Genomic DNA, 19,602 nt, shown 5'->3' on the forward strand with positions numbered 1-19,602 from the left:
AAATTCACATAACATAAAATTGACCTCTTTAAAATGTGTAATTCAGTGGCATTAATACGGTCATAATGTTGTGCAACCATCACCTCTATCTAGTTACAAAACATTACCCAAAAAGGAAACCCTGTACAAATGAAGCAATTGTTCTCCATTACCCTTTCCTCCCAGTCTCTGAGAACCACTAATATGCTTTCTGTCTCTCTAAGTTTACTTATTCTGGACATTTCATATAAGTGGTTTCTTTCACTTTGCATATAGTCTTGGAGGTTTATCCACGCTGTAGCACGTATCAGTGCTACATTCCTTTTTTTTTTTTTTTAAACTTTTTTTTTTTTAAATCCACATCTGAGGATATGTTTATTGATTGCTTTTTTTATTTTTAGTTAATCCTCACCTGAGGATATTTTTTCCATTGATTTTTAGAAAGAGTGGAAGGGAGGGGAAGAGACACAGAGACATATTCATGTGAGAGACACACGTTGATTGATTGCCTCCTGCACTTGCCTCAATTGGCTAGTGATCTAGCCTGCAATTGAGGTACATGCCCTTGATTGGAATTGAACCCATGACCCTTCAGTCCATGGGCCAATACTCTATTCACTGAGCCAAACCAGCCAGGGCTGTTTATTGATTTTTTTATTATTTTAGAAAGAGAGGGGGAGAGGGGGAGAGAGAGAGAGAGAGAGAGAGAGAGAGAGAGAGAGAGAGAGAGAGAGAAACATCGATTGGTTGACTTCCGTACACACCCTGATCAGGAGCAAACCTTCAACCCAGACTGGGAATCAAACCCACAACTTTTGGTGTATGGGACGATGCTCCAGCCAAGTGAGCCACCTGGCCAGGGCAGTACTTCATTCCTTTTTAAGGCTGAAAATATTGCATTATATGGATATACCACATTTTGTTTATACATTTATCAATTAATGGGCATATTGTCAAGAGTGCTGCTATAAATGTTTGTGTGCAAGTATTTATTTGAATGCCTGTTTCAGTTATCTTGGGTATATACCTAGGAGTGTAATTGATGGATTAATTATTCAGCTGATTTTTAAAAAAATATATTTTATTGATTTTTTTACAGAGAGGAAGGGAGAGGGAGAGAAAGTTAGAAACATCGATGAGAGAGAAATATCAATCAGCTGCCTCCTGCACACCGTCTACTGGGGATGTGCCCGCAACCAAGGTGTATGCCCTTGACCGGAATCGAACCTGGGACCCTTGAGTCTGCAGGTCGATGCTCTATCCACTGAGCCAGACCAGTTAGGGCTATGCTGCTGATTTTAAGAGAAATTAAAAACATTTTCATGGACCCCTAATCCTATTGTGAACATAGGCACTGTGCCTACGGTGCCTGATGATTAAGTGGACGCTGCATTCTAGTCCTTCCATCTGGGGTGCTTCTGTTTCATTTTCACTGCTCCAGAAGAGGGGCAGCCCAGCCAGCAAAACCTACTATTGGGAAGACCTACTGTGCTTTGTAGAGCAGATGGGGCCCACTGAGTAGGATTTATTCTCAGTTCCCACACTAGAGAGATATATGAATTGATGGCAATAGTGAGTCTGAGCTCGAAGAAAAGGACTGCTTTATGCACCTGCATAATCAGCTCGCTGTGTGGCTCCCCCAGCCCATGTCCCAGCTCCTGGCGCCAGGGACCTCTTGGTTCTCATGCTTTCACCCGACCTGAGCTACCTCCTGTTGGAGAACCTGACCTTAACAAAAGAAAAATAACGGATCCCTCTCACCTTGACTATCACATCGGTGATATGCGATGGTAAAATATGACCTAGTTATGCTGACATTATTTCTTTAAGACCCTGGGGGTATCTACTTGTATTAACTGGAAAGTGTGATCTGCCATCGTTTCTAGTTCTTTGCATCGGTGTACTTCTTTATGCTGACATTTGTAACAAGAGAAGATTATGTAGTCAGTAAGAAAAGTCCCTACCCAAATTTCTTAGTCAAACCCACAATATTTTCCATTCCCCCTTTTAATTACACTTGCTCTGTGGTTTGGGTAAGTAGACCACATTGCTTGCTGCCTAAATGATTTTCCAACTACCAAATTGCTACGTCCCTGAACACATCCCCAAATCATCTCCTACATGCGTTCAGGCAAGCTGTCTTTTAGGACATTGAATTATATCCTTTATTATGATATATAATTACAGCATCAATGTCTCTACACCTTTTGTTACAAATACATGCTAATTACTTTTCCTGTTTCAAGATGATTGAAACAATTCTTGGGCATTAAAGGGTACTGTCAACAGAGTGAATACTGAGCAGAAGACTGGGGTGGGGAAACCCAGAGGAAGCCAAGTTTCCATAGATGAACCTACTAACTTCTCACTAGCCGTGATGCTTCTTAATATGCCCTTGACAGTTAGTAATTGGTGGATTTCCCGGCCTCCCTTTGAATTATTTTGTGAAATCAAAGGGGTCACTATGAAGCCTAGATACTCAGTAATCTTATTTTATTTTATTATCTCAAAATTAGCCCTATTTAGAGATGTGCAAATGGATTTTGTCAGTACTCAACAAGTGTTTCTCCATGCTGGAAAACTGCCTCTACTTTTGTCAAGACCTCAAGCTGATACTAAATACTGTGGTAATCCAAATGGCTAATGGATCTGCGAAACCTGAGAACATAGGATTTAAAAAAAGAATGCAAGGAGGAGAAAGAATAAAAAGGGCTTTCGGAATCCTAGATACTGTGAATTTCCCCAAGACTCCATATTTTATGAGATAAACTAGACATAAAAGGGTTTTCTTAACCTGTTGGATAATCTTTCTCTCCTCTTTAGTTTCACTTTCATTTTACATCTTTCACTATGATTTATAGGTCTGGTTTTAATTTCAAATTTTGAACATGGGACTTGGGAACCTTGATTCTCAATTATAAGCTCTGTTTATCGAAATTATTCTAATGGGTAACCCCAAAATGTGCAGGAAGACATAAGAAGGTGCATAGTGAAACTCAAAAATAAATCTGGGCAAAGTCAGCTGGCAGCAGGTCCAGTCCTCGGCTCATCAATATTGGAAACTCGGGTGAAGGAGGCGCGAGTGGAGGCGCCGTGTGGAGGGGTACCATGCCTAATTAAGATAATAAAGAGGAGCCTGTCCCGCCTTGGCCAGAGTTAATTAGCTCTCCCCATTACCTGATGTTTCATTACTTTCTAAAGTTTCTTCTGCAAAGTCTCGCAAGAGGTGTTTTATGAACAAGTTGTAACTATTTTTATGGATTTCAGTGATTTCTATCAGGTTCATGACCCACAGCCACGTTTGCCATTATGAGCAATATAGACTTGGTTTTTTTGAGATTTTGTGCAATGAATATCAATTTTTTCCTCCTTTGAGTGGTGCTGAAAACATCGTTTTTTAAGTTATTTTTATGTGACCCTTGACAACAAAAATGAAAACGAAAGGAGATCTTGAGACTTAAACTCACCTTTGCCCCTATTTGAGGTTCTGGGAACGGGGAGTTCCCTTTCAGTGTTGAGTGGACAGGGGTACCCACAGAACATCATGGGAGAAGGGAAGAGGGTCCCTTCAGGCAGAGACGGGGCTCATGGAAGGCTTCCTGCAGGGGTGACCAAAGCTGAAGATGAGAACGAACTGATGGATAAGAACGGCCCGAGACAGGAGGCTCCCGCGGCTGTTCCTGCCGCCACGGCTTCCTCTGGCGCAGCAGAGGCCTGGGCAGGTAGCGCAGGCAGCCACTAAATGTTTGCTGCATGACTGAGGACAGGGCTGCTCATGTGCTCTCCTTCCCACGTATGCCGCTTGCATTTAGCAGGCCATTTGGAGACACGATAGCTTAACCCTATGCAAATACTTTTCCTACTGGGAAGGAAAGCTGGGCGGCAGATGGTGCCTCAAATTAAAAGCTCCTAGGTGGCTCTCCCCCCCTCTCTATTCGGCACCTGTGTTATGTCACTGACGGGGAATACTGCAAGAACAACCCAAGGAAATGAATGCTGCTGACAATCTCCTACGCTCCTGTGACGAGTGGAATTGGCACTCTCATCTGGGCTCACTGAGGGCGTGTGGTGCTCTGTGGAGCGGGAAGCCGCTCAGGCCCAAAGTGAGCCGCAGCCTCAGCCGGGGGTCAGGGAGAAAGCTGCAGAAAAGAGTTTGGGCGAAACCCAAGTGAGCATTAGCTCCCTGTCTCCGTCAGGTAAGACACGCTAAGGCCAGACGGGATTTCCTCTGAGCCTCTCTGCACTGCTCTAATGAGAGAATGTACTGATTTGTCACTTTCTCTTGTCAAAATGTGTTAGACGCCGTCCTGCAAAGTGACACCCTTCGGAAAGCAGTAGGGAGACATAACTCACAGAGCACAGTGACTTCCCTAATGTTGACTCGTGTTTTTTTTTTTTTTTTGCAGTAAATAATGTAGCCGGAAACAGGATAAAGATGTTTTATTTTGGATTTTTGTTCACTAGGATTCTGGTAGAATGGAAGCTGCCTCCATGGCCCTCGCCTCTAACCACCTGAACAACAGATCAGTCCACACAGTTTCCAGTAGAGACTTTGCTCCAGTCGCTCCATCATTAAAAATAATTGACAACCGCTGCTAAATCCTTTCCCGAGCCACAGCCTCCTGTCCTCTGCCCCCTGCCCCCTCCAAAACACGCCTGAGTGTCAGGACGGCGACTGGGGTGACAGCGGCCTGGGTGCAAGGTTGGGGTGGAAGGCAACGAGGTCCCTTGTCACATTCCCCAAAGTGGAAGTATGCTCTCGTCCCTCCATGGGTGAAACGGGCTTGAAAATCATTTTGACGCAGGGCTGGGACTGCCAAACATTTGCAATAATTAGAGAAAAGCACCATTCTGGGCGGAGGCAGCCCCCTCCAGGATGCAGGGCTTGGCAAGGGGAGCTTGTGCCCTTGTGCGGGAACAGTCTGCAGAGCCGAGCGCGGTGCCCTGCTCTGATGTGCGCCGTAAACCGTGCTGACACTGTTCCTGCAAACGGTGGCTGCAGACAGGAATGCTGGGTGGATTTGTTCTTGGTACAGTGGCATCCTTCTTTTCTTCCTGCTCCTCTTACTTCTCTCTACCCAGCACCTTGGAGCTGGCCCGCCAAAATCAGCACAGTATCCGGGTCTCTCTGCTTAGACTTCAACTTCTTCCCTCCGATCCTTCATTCGAAATTACTTGTTCCATTTCTCCAAAACCCTCCCAGGGAGCAGGAATTAATCTGGTTAATAAATTGGTGCTAAGTTGCTAATGGTTGATAATATACCACTCGTCCAATAGAACCTCGGTGAATATGTATAGATGGGGCAACAGCATGTACTTTTTAGTGGAGACTTTCAAGACTTTAACCCAAAGAGATGGACGCTATAAACTTCATGTCCTGTGGCATGGCCAATAGAGAGATATTTTAGGCTGAGTTTCTTGCATGTCTCAGGAACACTATTTAGGTAGGTAATATTCTTATACAAGTCGTGAATTCAGTTGATAACCCAAAGTGGTCTTCAGAAGTGTTGAGCAAATTGGAGAGGTATTCTTACAAACATTTCAAGGTTTTGGTCTGTTTTTAAATATTAATGATACCATTCTAACATTTTGTAAAATGCAAACTGTATTTGCTTTTCTTGCTACACCATTTTACTCAATGGCCTGTGAATTTGCTCTACTTATTTAAATTCAGGATTAGGTATAGTAAAATTATTTGCACTCTTGTCCCTAAAATCCCAAAGTCCTGGAGTTTCTTCTCAGTCATAGCTGGATCCAGATGATGTAATCAGGCCCTGGTCTCCTCCCCTTTGCTCCTCTATTGCCTTTGATCGCCAGCGACCCTCTATTTTTACCCTCTACAGTTTTTAACAAATTGTTTTGAAATAACTTTAAACTTATAGAGAAGTTGCGAAAATAGTAATAGTTGAGCAAGTCCCTTACCCAGCCTCCACTAACATTAATATCTTGCATGACAATAGCACAAGGATCAAAACTAAGAAATTACATTGGGACAATACAAATAAACTAAGGACTTTATTTGAATTTCACCAATTTTTCTACTAAAGTTTGTCCTAGCATCCAATCAAGGATATCACATCTCATTTAGATGTCACTGTTGCTCGATTCTGTGACATTTTCTTAATCTTTTTTTTGTCTCTCATGACCTTGACCCTTTTAAAGAGTACTGGTCAATTATTTTGTAGAACATCCTTCAATTTGGGTTTGTCTGATGTTTTCTCATGATTAGACTGAGGTCATGCATCTGTGATAAGAATACCTCAAAAATGACATACTCTTCTCAGTTCACCATATGATGTCAGATGTCATGTTCTGGTAATGTCGATCTGAAGTGGTATCTACTGACTTTCTTCAATGAAAAGGTATTACATCTCCCTTTATAATTAATAGATATATGGGGGGGGGAGATACTTTGATACTTCTTTCTCCTCAAACTTTTGCCCACTAATTTTTTATTTTATTTTATTTTTTATTTTTAGCTTTGGGACATTTTATTACAAAAAGCTGTTTTCATATACGTGACTAACAAGTTAAAATTCACCATCCATTTACTTCATTTCTTATCTTGACTGTCTAGTAAATCTTTAGCTTCATTGATTTTGGCTGCTATATAAGGAGATCCTCCCTTGTCTGGGTGATTGAACAGCATAATTCGTCGGTGAGCACCTATTTTTCCTTTATTGGCGGTAGGGCTTACCTAGTATTAATGCTGCTTCTCGTTTTGTCATTTTGGGTTCAAACCCACCTCTGTAATAGCCACCACTGAAGGCAGATTTTGGTAGGCTTTGAAAAACTTTTTTACTTGCGGCTCCATATGCTTCATGGCTTGCGAAACATAATGGCCTGCAAATCTTGTAGCAGCGATGGTCAATCCAACTGCTGCCACTGTACTGGCCATGGCTCCGGCTCGGCTCCCCTGCCTCACCGAGAGCGCGGTTCATCCCAGCCCAAAAGGCCGCTGCCACCGTCTCCCCGCTGCTACCAGAAAGCAAGGGCGCCGCCAGCGGGCACCAAAATGCCCACTAATTTTAGAAACCATTGGTGAATATTGCCTGCAATAATAATAATTATGTTATTCTTTTTTTAAAAAAACTTACCTTTACTATTGAAAGTTATACAGATATACCCCTTTTACCCCCATTGACCCCTTCTAGCTCATTCTCTCCCCACCACCCCCAGGCCTTCACCGTACTATTTGTGACAATGGGTTATGCATATATGCATATAAGTTCTTGGGTTAATCACTTCTCACCCACTCACCTCCCCAAACCTTCCCGCTGAGATTCAACAGTCTGTTCCATGTTTCTATGTCTCTGGATCTATTTTGTTCATCAGTTTATTTTGTTCTTTAGATTCCACATATGAGTGAGATCAATTATTCTAATAGTAATTTTCAATTTCCCTTATTCCATCTACATTATTGATTGAAATTTTTCTGTAAGAAGAACTGTCCCTTCTCCACCTATTAATTCAATTATTTATTGGTATAATTATGGACTTAGGAATTTTTTTAATTCTAGGATTATAATCCAGTACTCTCATTATTTACCTTCTTGCTCATATTGTTCCAGTGTTAGCCAGGGAGAGTTCTTTCATGCCCTTTCATTTGCCTCCATCCTTTATGGACCTTTTCCCTACTATTTAGCACTATGAGCTACTACAGACTCACGTTTTCTCTACCTCAGCTATGAAATCAATTGCTTCTCCAAGGAGCCCTGGTTCCTTTTATTGGAGAATGATAATTAGAATCTAAGATCTGGGTGGTAGGTGTGCTCATTACTACTGGGGTGTTGTTGCATCCAGGCCTTCTCAGAAGACAAGGCTAGGAAGTATCCTAACCCATGCACGCACAAACATCTATATTTATTTCTCTGTCTGTCTATATATTAAAACAAAACATGAATTCATACTAGTACCTCCAATTCCAAACCAAAATCTCAGGACTGTTCAGTTAACTTCCCCTCTTCCCTTATTTTTAGGTTCTTTTTCTGACAGCAAGAAACTTGCCTTTTTATTTTTATTTTTTATTTTTTTTAAATTTCTTTATTGATTAAAGTGTCACATATTTGTCCTCATCCCCCCACTCCCATCCCACACCCCTCCCCACGGATGCCCCAACCCCCTGTTGAACTCAACCATTGATTAGGCTCATATGCATGCACACGAGTCCTTTGGTTGATCTCTCCCCCCTCCCCCCACCCTCCCCTATCCTCCCTCTGAGGCCCGATAGTCCGATCGATGCCTCCTTGTTTCTGGTTCTGTTCTTGTTTATCAGTCTATGTTGTTCATCATTTCCCCTAGATGAGCGAGATCATGTGTCACTAGAGATATACTTATATGAACTGAATGTGAGATGAGCAATAATAGTTATGCCTTTTTAAAAAATCTACAATATATTTGCCTATTTGCTCAATTCTAGTAAAAACATACAGTCACCAAGTTGTTAATCTATGCCCCCTGTAGGACCACCCCTTCTACCTCGACTCTACGTTGCTTTTTGCAAGCCCCTCTCAGGTTCTCTCCATGTGGTGGCCCCACGTCTTTGAGTTTACATTCTCCTAATAACTCTTAAAGAAAATGTTTCTTTTTCTTTCCTGGGAGTTCCAGAAAAAGTTCCACGATGGGTTCTTACTAGACTGATTGGGTTCAATGATCACCCTTGATCCATTTACTGTGGCCAGAGGAATGGAACTACTTGGCTGGTCATGCCCAAGAGACGTGCCCACCCCTGAGCCTGGGGACTGTCCTACTCAACCCATGGGGAATAGTGTATACAAGGGGTGGTTTTCCAAAGGTTTTCCATAGAGTGCAGTTATCAGGAGAAAGGAAAATAATTCTGGGCATGTTAAACCTACTCAAGCCCACCTGTGCCAGCCAGTGGGGCAGTAGTGCCCATAATTGAGAGGCATCGATCGGGATGACCACAAAAAGGTGAATTTTTAAAAGTGTACGTAGAGTTGATAGGAAAAGGAATATTGCTCCCATTTAATAAGAGTTATTCCCAGGCTTGACCTAATTTAAGAGGAAATAAAGAGAAGCTTGATAACTTGAATGCTTTGTGTCCAAATTCATGCAGAAACGATGATATGGCTTCTAAACTCTGTTTAGATTCAGCAGGTCAGTCCACCCGAGATTTGGGCAGCTGCTACCTGGTGGCCAAGACTGCCCCTTGAGATTGGAGGGGTGCCTGTTGGGCCTTGAGCTGCTGCCCGCGGATTTTGAGATCACTTTTTATGACACTAATCAAATGGCTACAGCTGAAAGCTTCTCTACAGGAGAAAAACTTCGAAATTCAATCTGTTCTTGCAAGATTGGAAAGCCACAGAAAACTTAAGTAAGAGGTAGAGGTTATTTTTAGATGTAGCGTTAACAATTACTATTCAGTCTTGGGCTGTGAATTTATTCGAAAATTTTCAGGACAGACTTCTTTGGGGTTGTACTTGGTCTGATCTCTAACCCTAAAAAGAAACCAGCTCTGAATCCGAGAGAGAGAGAGAGAGAGAGAGAGAGAGAGAGAGAGAGAGAGCGCTAGAGTTCCAGGGACAAACGTGGGCTCTGTTAGCCTCATTCTAAGCAGGGCTACTATTTCCCTCGGTTTGCTCAGTAACCATTCTGCTAACTATCTCTCCCTCTTTTACAGCCTTCTATCTAATCAATACTTCACTTACACAGAAAGAAACTTCTTTAGTTAAACATGGCATTTCATTCATCCAGCATTCTGCTAAAATCACATTTTAACAAGACTTTTTTGCATCTCCTAGCCTCTTTTAAAAGTCATTTATCTTTAAAGAGGCTTGTCCCTTCTCGCCTCTGAGTTGTTAGAATGCACCGACCATAGAACACAATAGTTTTTATGCAGCTACTCGGTGGTTTAATCAGGATGCAAAAGCAACATTGCTAATCTGGACAATCTACATGGATGACAACTCATGGAAATAGCTATCAATTAACAACATAATTGTCACTTATACGCTGCCAACATTAAAATAGGCAATTGTTACTTCTATGAGGCTTTGTACTTTTTCCCTTCTTCTCTTCACAGGGCTTAAATATAGGGCAGGGGCCAGGATTGAAACGTTTAAACTGATGACCAAGTTCATTGTTGGTTTAATCATTAGATCATCTTTCCTATGGGTTGTACAGAAGTGGAAACAGTGGTGCTAGTCATAAAATTTCACTGCAGGCTTGGTGGGTCAACTGTGCTTTGGCTCTGAAATCTCTACAGCATCAAATGTGTTGCCAGGTCTATAGTCTCTCTAACGGGCCATTGTAGACAGAGTGTGACATGTGAGTTCTCTCCTGTTTTGTTCCATCAAGATCGTGTCAAAGAAAAACCAGCTTCTACATGAAGGCAAAGTCCATTTTTGCTAAAGCAGCTGAAAAGAATTTAGTCCAGCATCATCGGGAGCATAGCCTCAGCGTCCGCCTCTCTCCACTGTTTCAGCATAGCCCACCCCACCTCCCACCTTTGTGAGCGCGCGCCAACATAACCGAGGGAGGGCATCGTGAAGATCCAAAGTGCCGTGACCACCTCCGGGTTGCATAGCTCTCACCTGGCAGAAGACAGGCGTCAGGTGGAAGCATTTCCTGGTCATGCAGGAACTACATGAACCGCCTGAAGTCTGGCCAGCGTGGCTCAGTGGTTGAACGTTGATCTGTGAACCAGGAGGACACAGTTCGATTCCCAGGCAGGGCACATGCCCGGGTTGCGGGCTCAATCCCCAGCAGGGGGTGTGCAGGAGGCAGCCAATCAATGATTTTCTCTCATCATTGATGTTTCTATCTCTCTCTTCCTCTCCGAAATCTGTCTATCTATCTATCTATCTATCTATCTATCTATAATTGATTATATTATATATATTTATATTTTATAAAGAACTGCATAAAAGCTACAATTCCAACTCACACTAGGGCACAAGTCACTTTATGGTGCACAATCACACTCCACGAGCCCTGGAACGAGCTAGAATAGGAACCAGGACATCAATCCGCTGGCTCTTTCGCATTGGGACAATTCATCTGCATGTCATCAGGTGGCACGTCTCCGTTTGAAGACAAAAGTTTGACTTGGAACTTCAAGGAGCCCCCTCTTGGCGGGATCACTGCAATGGAGTGGAGAGAAAACAGGCTTTCCAGCCAGACCCGGGGTGGGAACAGCCGTGCTGTGAGTTACTGCCAGAACTGGCCAGGTTCCTTTCTTGGATCTTTTTTAAATTTTTTATCCTCACTTGAGGATATGTTGTTTTTTTTAAATTGATTTTTAGAGAGAGAATGTGGTAGAGAAACATCCATCAGTTGCCTCTTGCACATGCCCTGATCAGGGATGGAACCCGCAACCTTTTGGTGTACGGCAGTGGTCGGCAAACCGTGGCTCGCGAGCCACATGCGGCTCTTTGGCCCCTTGAGTGTGGCTCTTCCACAAAATACCACGTGCGGGCGCGCACATACAGTGCGATTGAAACTTCATGGCCCATGCGCAGAAGTCGGTTTTCGGCCTGGGTGAGTCTATTTTGAAGAAGTGGCGTTAGAACACTCAAGGGGCCAAAGAGCCGCATGTGGCTTGCGAGCCGCCGTTTGCCGACCACTGGTGTACGGGATGATGCACCAACCAACTGAGCCACTCTGCTAGGGCCTTTCTTGGATCTTTAATTTCTTACCTCTAAAGTGATGAGAGCAATTCCATTTTTCAGGGTTATAGAGGATTAAGTACGTTGGTAAAGTATGAGATACATTGTTGGTACTTACACCAGGTGGCTGGTTACTATTAATTTAAAGAAACAACAACAAAGACATTTTTACCTAAAAATATTTGTTAATGAAGTAGATTTGCTCTTATGATCTTAATGAAAGGGAATTTAATTTCCTTAAAAAATTTTAAAAGTCATCAATTAGTGTTTACCTTTTCTTCGTTATTTTTAAACTTTATATCTCTTGTTTACACTATCACAGATGTCCCCATTCCCCACCCCCTTTGCCCACCTCAGTGTTTATACTGTAAAAGCTGCTTTTAAAACCCAGTGGGCTGTGATTATTTCTGTACATGATAACTTCATTAATTATCAACTTCTGAATCAGGCTTTTCTGCGCAGCTCGGTAGGTGCTGTTTGTAAGTGAGCCAGCTTTGCAAATAAACTGACATGTACAGGTGGCGTTTAATAACGGTATAGCACACATCCTTTGTCTCCCCTCGTGGTTACATCATTTGCTGTTTATAGTATAGCCAGCATTCCTGTGATACTAATTAGCAATCATGTCTTGCTTGGAGGAGATATGGTTTTGCTCTTCATGCCCATTGGCTTAGGTCATGGGGGGCACTTTTTAGGTGCCAAAGAACAGGGTTTCCAATTATTTAATGTTTTGCATATTTTCCTTCTCTAAATGCCTCCCTCACACCAGCCCATCCTCGTGCTTGTCACTGGCTGCTTCGGTGATCCTAGACGTGGGCATGCGTCTGCAGCCGTGCGGGAGACACACTTCACCTAGGGGCCCCGCCCTCCAAAGGTTACGCTTGCTGCATGAAGAACAGTTGACGCTGCCCGTAGGGAACGTCTCATTGCACCCCTTTTCCACACCATCTGTCTGACCTGGACCCATTCCAAACACTCCGGCTTTGCTGGCAGAATGATCTTCCTGCTACAGAAGTTTTGTAATCTACTAATTGACAGGGTAAGGAAAATTTATATTTGGGTTACAGCTGAAAAGTTGGATGTTTCTTTGATGGGGATTTAAATACTGACATATGCTGCATTGGTTTTTGATTTTAGGCATTCCCATTTGTGCATGATCACGCACTCTCCCCTGTGTTCTCTGCCTCATTGAGAATTTGGCATCCTTTGGAGAAGAACATCAATATGATCTACCAGGGAATTATCCTCTACTTAGTTTACTCATTAAGCAATGATTTTATTATTATTATCTCTTTGTAGTATGAGACAGATGGCAAAGAAGGAGTTTGCTTTATTGAACAAGATGCAGTCTCGGGCATGGCCGATCTCCCTGAATGGTTAATACCTTAGTAATCATTCTGTCTAGTAAGTATCCTTACTTTTGTGCAAGGCCTGGTCCTACACTCACCTCTCAATTTAAGTGCGAAGTTGTTATCAATCCTCTTTTTGTACACGTGAGCTGAGGGCAGAAGGATCCCAGAGAAGGGAATACCGTGAAAATCGTGCTGTTTAAATTGACATTTGTGGTTGTCCTCATCTTGAAATGGTGCTTTAAAATCCAGTGTGGACTAGCCCCACATCAGTGAGTGTGGTCATGCTCACCGATCCAGACCCGCGCCCCTGGAACACGGTCCTCTCTGCACGGAAGCTACATGCATGTGCCGGGGGTAGTGCATACGTGTGGTATGATGCAGTGCCTTGGTCTCCATGGGCCCCGCTCCCATGCAGCCCCCTCAGCTTGCCCTGAACAATGCTCGGCATGAGGAAAGATGAGAATAAAAGAGGATTTCTTCCCTACCTTTGAAAACTTCAAAGAAAATGTTCTCAATCTGGTTCTGATGATCCCAGTCTCAGTGCAAAGCATACATAAAGATCTGAAATCCGCACACTGATCGGAAATGGTTTTTGGAAAGTCAGATTTAATCCCACGAGCCAAATGATCACTACCAACAGAGATCAGGAAAACCCAAAGTCCACAGCAAATTTTAATTTGGCGAATGCATAAAATGTTCAAAAGAGCAGAGGTCTCATTTACATTCCTCCCTCTTATATGGGATTTTCTTCCATATTAGTAATTAAAGGATGCAGGCTCTAGAGCGCAACTATATCACATAATAGCCATCGGGGACACACTAACAACTTCCTTGAAGTAACGCACACTAGGGTGTTTATGGTTCAGTGTCACATAGACTCTCTTTGATCTAAATTAGGATTCATTGGCAAACTCACAATAGGCTCCACATGTACCCCTCTCAACCTCTTTCTTTTAATCATGGAAATTAGAGATGGAAAATACCCATTAAGTCACTTAGTCCACTTCCCTGCCAGGGTGAAATTGTTGCCTGTGATACATGGGTAATGCTTGGTCCAGCTTAAATTTAAATGTCTCAGGGGATAGGTAGGCTCCTGATTTTATAATGTTCCCCTTTCCCTAAAAACTCAGAGGGAGAAAAATATAAAACAGAGGAAGAGATTTCCTTTGCTCCTTCTGGGTTGGAGGTAAATGTCGGTGGGTGAGTGTCAGCTTTCTGGAAACCACACCCCTTGCTCCTATAGCAGTTTCCTCACTCATAAGGTACACAGATCCCACCCCTGTCCCCAACATGTTGTACGGTTCAGCTCTATGGGACTCTCCAGATTCCTGGACTGCCCCTATCAACTCGGGGGGGCAAGCAGTGCAGGTTTGGTGAGGGAGGTGAGGCTCAGCAAAGGAGAAGCTGTCTCTTTTCAGCTTCCTGGTTGATTGGCTATGAACTGCACAGGCCCTCCTGGCTGGCGTGTGATGTCACTGCTGTGGTGTGAGCTCATGGATGGAACACTGCCAAGCCTACCCTGGTGAGTGACCAGCTGAGGTCTTTTATGCTTTGAACATTTGGCACCTGAAAGATGAGAAATGTGTGTGTTGCACAATGAATTCTCTCCCTGACTCATGTTCAGCAGCAGAAGACTGTCACTCAGCATCCGCCCACATCTCCAGCTGTTGAAGCCAGTTAATGGGAAAGGAACGAAAACCCCATGATCATCTCCCCAGTGGGATCTCCATGAGACGCAGGGCAGTGGCTGAGACGAGGCTTCCAAGGGGAAATGCTGGCCCATCATGAGATTTGTATTTTGGGTTTGTTTCAGAGGCTTTCTTTTAGTCATCGGTGAGATTGCACCAACTTAGCAAGTCTGATCAGTGGACCATTCAAAGTCGGATACAGATGTGTTCGAGTGTGATTATTCACAGATAAGATGGGTTTCACTAAATGGCTAACTTCACTGCAGGTTTCATTAAATAGCTAACTTAATGTATTTGAAGGAGGATCAGGTTTGCAAAATCTGATGTATTTTCAAAGGTCTTCTGAAGATACCTAGTCTGGTTTCTATGAGACAGAAAAGGTCTTCGGGAGTGTCTGCATCAACTGCATTCCCAGAGACATTTTCAGGGCTTCTACAATGTACAGTGATTTCTGGAATGATTCTTATTTTAAATACTCCGGGGTGCTAACAGATAATGGGTCTGAAATAGGAAGGGGAGGAGGGGAGGGAAAGGTCAGAATCAGTTCTAAGTTGATGGTCTAGAATTAGAATTCTACGGAATGCAATTCTAATACTGTGGCCTGTGCTTTGCTGATGGAAAAGCAGATGCGGCAGAGACTGCTTGTTGTTACCCCCACATCCATCCTCCTGATGTGTACTGCCTCTGCTTCCCACCCAACCTCAGGCTGTCTCCCGGTGGCCTGGCCATGGTGATGTAAGGGAAGTGATGTGGCGCCCCCTGCAGTGTGTAGTTACAAGCCACCCCTGCCCCCTCCTTTCTCTCGCTGCCAGCCTGGGAAGTGGACGTGATGGCTGGAGCTCCAGCTGCCATCTTATATCCCAGGGATGCAGACCATGTCCTAGAAGTGCCTGAAGGTGGCCGGGTCCCAGATAATTTCCTGGATGTGCCAGCCTAACCCCGAGAAACCTGCCTCTGGACTTCTTTTGAAACAAGAGAATAAAATTCTGTGTGTTAAAGTCACTGTTTTCTGCACCAAAGCTATCCTGATTTGGTAGACACTTAACATCTTCTTAAAGTCTAAATATCGCAGTTTCAGTCCATAATCATTGCCAGCTCACGTTTATTCCTCTGAACATGATCTTGAAATGTTTGGAGAGATGGGTCCATGGAATAAATAACCCCAAACTTACAGATTCCCAAACGTACGATTAGCTAAAATAACCAAATGCACATTGAGAAGGAGTCATTCAGGTTCATGTTCTGTTCACAAGACATAGGAAGGTATGCACTCTCATTTCCTAAAGGATTTAATGAGAACACAGCCCCCAAATAATGTAGTGTGATTGAAAACAGAGGGAGGCCAAGGAATAGAGTGAGTAGGAGGTCAGGGCCAGGAAAAGGTAGAAATGGACAGGGGTATAGAAAGGCGGGTTCCAAACGGGTGAGTAGATATGAGACCAATTGTGGTGTGAGGAGAACATACATAGGATGTTTAGTTAGAAATGCTTTTCATCCTAAAATGAGAGGCATTAGGATTTAGGGCTATTTATCACGCACTTGTCACTTTTTCTTCCCTTTGCTGCATCTCCCCAGTGGGATCTCCAGGAGACACAGGGCAGTGGCTGAGACGCAGGTGTCCTGAGGCCACAGCCCCTCCTCGGTTGCTCGGTTGCCCTCGGCAGGCTGTGACATCTCGCTTCCCACGTGTGTCCAGTTGCATGGATTCCCGCTTTACATCATCCAGGTAAGCACAGCCTCACAGAAGGAGCTTCAAAATATTCCTGCAAAGAAACGGCTGCTTTTGCTCGTCATCTAGTCTTATCTCCGAGGGAAGAAGAGCATGGCAAAGCTGGCGCTTCTTGTGCTCCTTGGACGAGCTCCTCGTCAGCTTCATTAAACGTAAATGTAATGACAGTTCAGTCTAGTCGGGGCGCAGAGAAGCTAAAACAGTTTTTAATTTATTAAGAAGGCTCTCTGAGCCCTGGCCAGTTTTGCTCAGTGGATAGAGCATCAGCCTGGGAACTGAAGGGTCCCGAGTTTTATTCCGGTCAAAGGCACATGCCTGGGTTGCGGGCTTGATCCCCAGTAGGGGGTGTGCATGAGGCAGCCAATCAATCTCTCATCATTGATGTTCCTGTCTCTCTTTCCCTCTCCCTTCCTCCATGAAATCAATAAAAGTATATTGATAAAAAAAGTAAAAAAAAAAAAAAGGCTCTTTGAAATATGGATTTATATCCTCAGTCATTAGCAATGAACTTGGCCTCTGTGTATATTATGCTTTAAAACATCAGGTAATAATATGTACTCAGGTACATGCATACAATTCATAAATAAATAGATAAATAAACATTTACTAGAGGGTTGTTCTTAAATTGTTCCCTGTGGAGATGATGAGATAAACAAAGTTTTAGGCCCCCGGTACAGGCTACAAACGCCCAGACTGTATTTGAGCTTCCTAGCAGCTTTAAAAAATGAGAATATGTGTGTGTGTGTGTGTGTGTGTGTGTGTGTGTGTGTGTGTGACAGAAAGAGAGAGAGAGAGAGAGAGAGAGAGAGAGAGAGAGAGAGAGAGGTATGGATGGGCCATTAGGACATAATTTTTATTTTCAAAAATGACAAGACATAGTAGTTCCTCAAGGTAAATAAAGCTTTTCTCAGCTTAAAAGAAGTTTTTTTATATGGTCATTCCTATGGGGACTGGACCATATCCCCTCAATTTTTCCCATTGCAGATGCTGCAAGAGTTTCATTTGACTGTGTCACAAAGGATTTCTGATAAATGTTCACAGCAAAATATCTAAATGCAACTCAAGGAAATAAATTCTGCCAGCGACCAGGACACCACCACCCAGGTACTTCGCTCTCCAGCAGTTCATCTAAATGCAAGGGTTGGTCACAGAACAAGCATGTCCTCTGTAATCCTGCTTCCTCCAGAGGGGCTCGGGGTGGAGCTGCTGGCAGCCGGCCTGCTCTCTGGCTCTCTGGTGGGGGCTGGAGTGCTCAGCACCTGAGGTGCTAGTCAGGGCAGATCCACGTGCTGGGTAAACTAAACAGAGACGCTGTCTTGTTGAGACAACAAAGGAAATGGCCTGACCTGGTGGAGAACCATCCCACCTGTGCCAAGAGGGTGGTTCCCAGGGCAAAGCCACATCTGATACATTGGGCCCCAGCTCTTATGGTATCCCCGTGTCCCTCATGTGGGCAGCCAGATGGAAGTTTGCCCCACTCATGATCTTGATCGGAGTTCAGGCAGCAGGATTCTCGAATGCTTTCAGGTCTCAGTGACTGCTTTCCCTCAACCCTGAGGTGTGTTTCTTAGGCAGTCACCGGCTGGGCAGGAGCATGAATCCCGGAACCAGGCTACGAGTTTTGAACTCTGGCTCCACCGGGTACTAAATGTGAGATCTTGGGAATTTACCTCTCTTCTCTGTGCCTTCGTTTTCCCATTTGTCAAAATAAGTAAACAAATAAAGGATGAGAATAGTATCTCATAACAATGAGAATTAAGTGAGTAAACCACCTGTAAACCACCTAGGACAGTGTTTGGAACATAGTAAGTGCCCAGGAAATGCTGGCGATTGACATTATAAGCAAAAGGGCACATAAATAGAAGGAGATGCTGGGCTCTGGAACCTGGCTGTCTGAGTCAAACCTTGACTGGCCACGTACCACTGTGTGGTCTCCTTGGTTCCTTCTTTGTAACGTGGGACTAGGGAGCGTGCAGTGGGGCCCTGGGTCAGGGTGGACGGCTGGCGGGATGGAGGCGACTTTGGAGGACAGACACAATGAAGAATCCACCCAATGTTGGAATCTGAGCAGATTCCCAAGGACTTAGCCTGGCTGTGTGAGGCCCTGCCAGAGGAGCATGTTGGGTGATACCCGTTCCGGCCCAGCAAGCACCTAAGCGAACCTCAGACCCCACTGATAGTCCTGGGGTGTGTCTAGAATCAGATAATGGGAACTTTATGACCCAGAAACATGACGGTATCACAGTGGCCGTGCACAGAATGGACAGACCCCTTGACGCCTCCCAGCAGCCCTCCAGCAGCCTGTCATAGGGACTCAGGCCTCTTGGTGAACCATCTCACACACGGTTCAAGGTTCAGTGTGACGCTATTCACTGAATGTGCTTTGGGCACTTTTGTGTTAATTTTAGGATAAGTTGCTTTTGGACACTCGATGGCCTGACATCAAAATATTAGTAAGGATCTTGTTTTGCAGCAGCAGGTCCAGGTGACTGTATATAGAATTCTATTATGTTCAATAACTCTGGTGGGAGGAAAAACAAACAAACTAACAAACAAAAACACATGGTTCTAGGGTTGGCACCTTGCACGCGATGACATCTAGAATACTATCAGGACGGAGCCGTGCCTGGTGAGCAGTGAGTGCTGGCTTTTACTACTGCAAATGCTGTGTCCATAACTGGGGTCTTGGCAGTGCAAACCTTCAGCTTTTGGGTGGATTTACATCTGAAGAGCTCAGTTTTTACTGTTACCCTGTAACTATTGACTGATGGCTTGATGTTTGGCTTAAATTCAAATCAGGCCCTTCACCCGTTTGCCTGACGTAGGCACTGGCATTGGCCTCCTTTCCTCGTGCTGAGTTCCTTCGGTCTGTGCCCAGTGACGGCCAGAGCATTGCGTAAACAAGCTATAGCAGCCCATATTTTTCTTTACGATTTTTCTTTCTGAATTTGGTTAACATCTCTGAAGCAACAAACTAGTGATTTGTTTTCACTGTATCCTCCTGAGGCACCCAGCTCTGTCGAAATCCTCTGACCTTCCTTTGGGCTTCCTCTCTCCTCCTCTCCCTGCTCCCTCCTCCCTCTCGCGACTCTCTCTCCTTTCTCTTTCCTGTCTCTCTCCCTCTTTGCGCCCCTCCGTGCTAGATGACATTTTCTCAGAAGTTGCCCAAAACTGTGATACTGCCTAGCAGACTGAAAACTTGCGACACAAGCAACGAGCTGCTCTTC

The 19,602-nt window shown here is 44.1% G+C and overlaps 1 pseudogene across 1 annotated transcript; it reads right to left on the reverse strand.

Annotated features, from left to right (window-relative positions):
* Positions 1 to 6,468: 6,468 nt before the first annotated feature.
* On the reverse strand, positions 6,469 to 6,877 carry LOC307106587 (mitochondrial import inner membrane translocase subunit TIM14-like; annotated as a pseudogene). The gene has a single exon. The product of its transcript is annotated as a mitochondrial import inner membrane translocase subunit TIM14-like (transcript).
* Between the last annotated feature and the right edge of the window lie 12,725 nt (positions 6,878 to 19,602).

Source organism: Cnephaeus nilssonii, assembly GCF_951640355.1.
Source record: "Cnephaeus nilssonii genome assembly, chromosome: 10".
NCBI lineage: Eukaryota > Metazoa > Chordata > Mammalia > Chiroptera > Vespertilionidae > Cnephaeus > Cnephaeus nilssonii.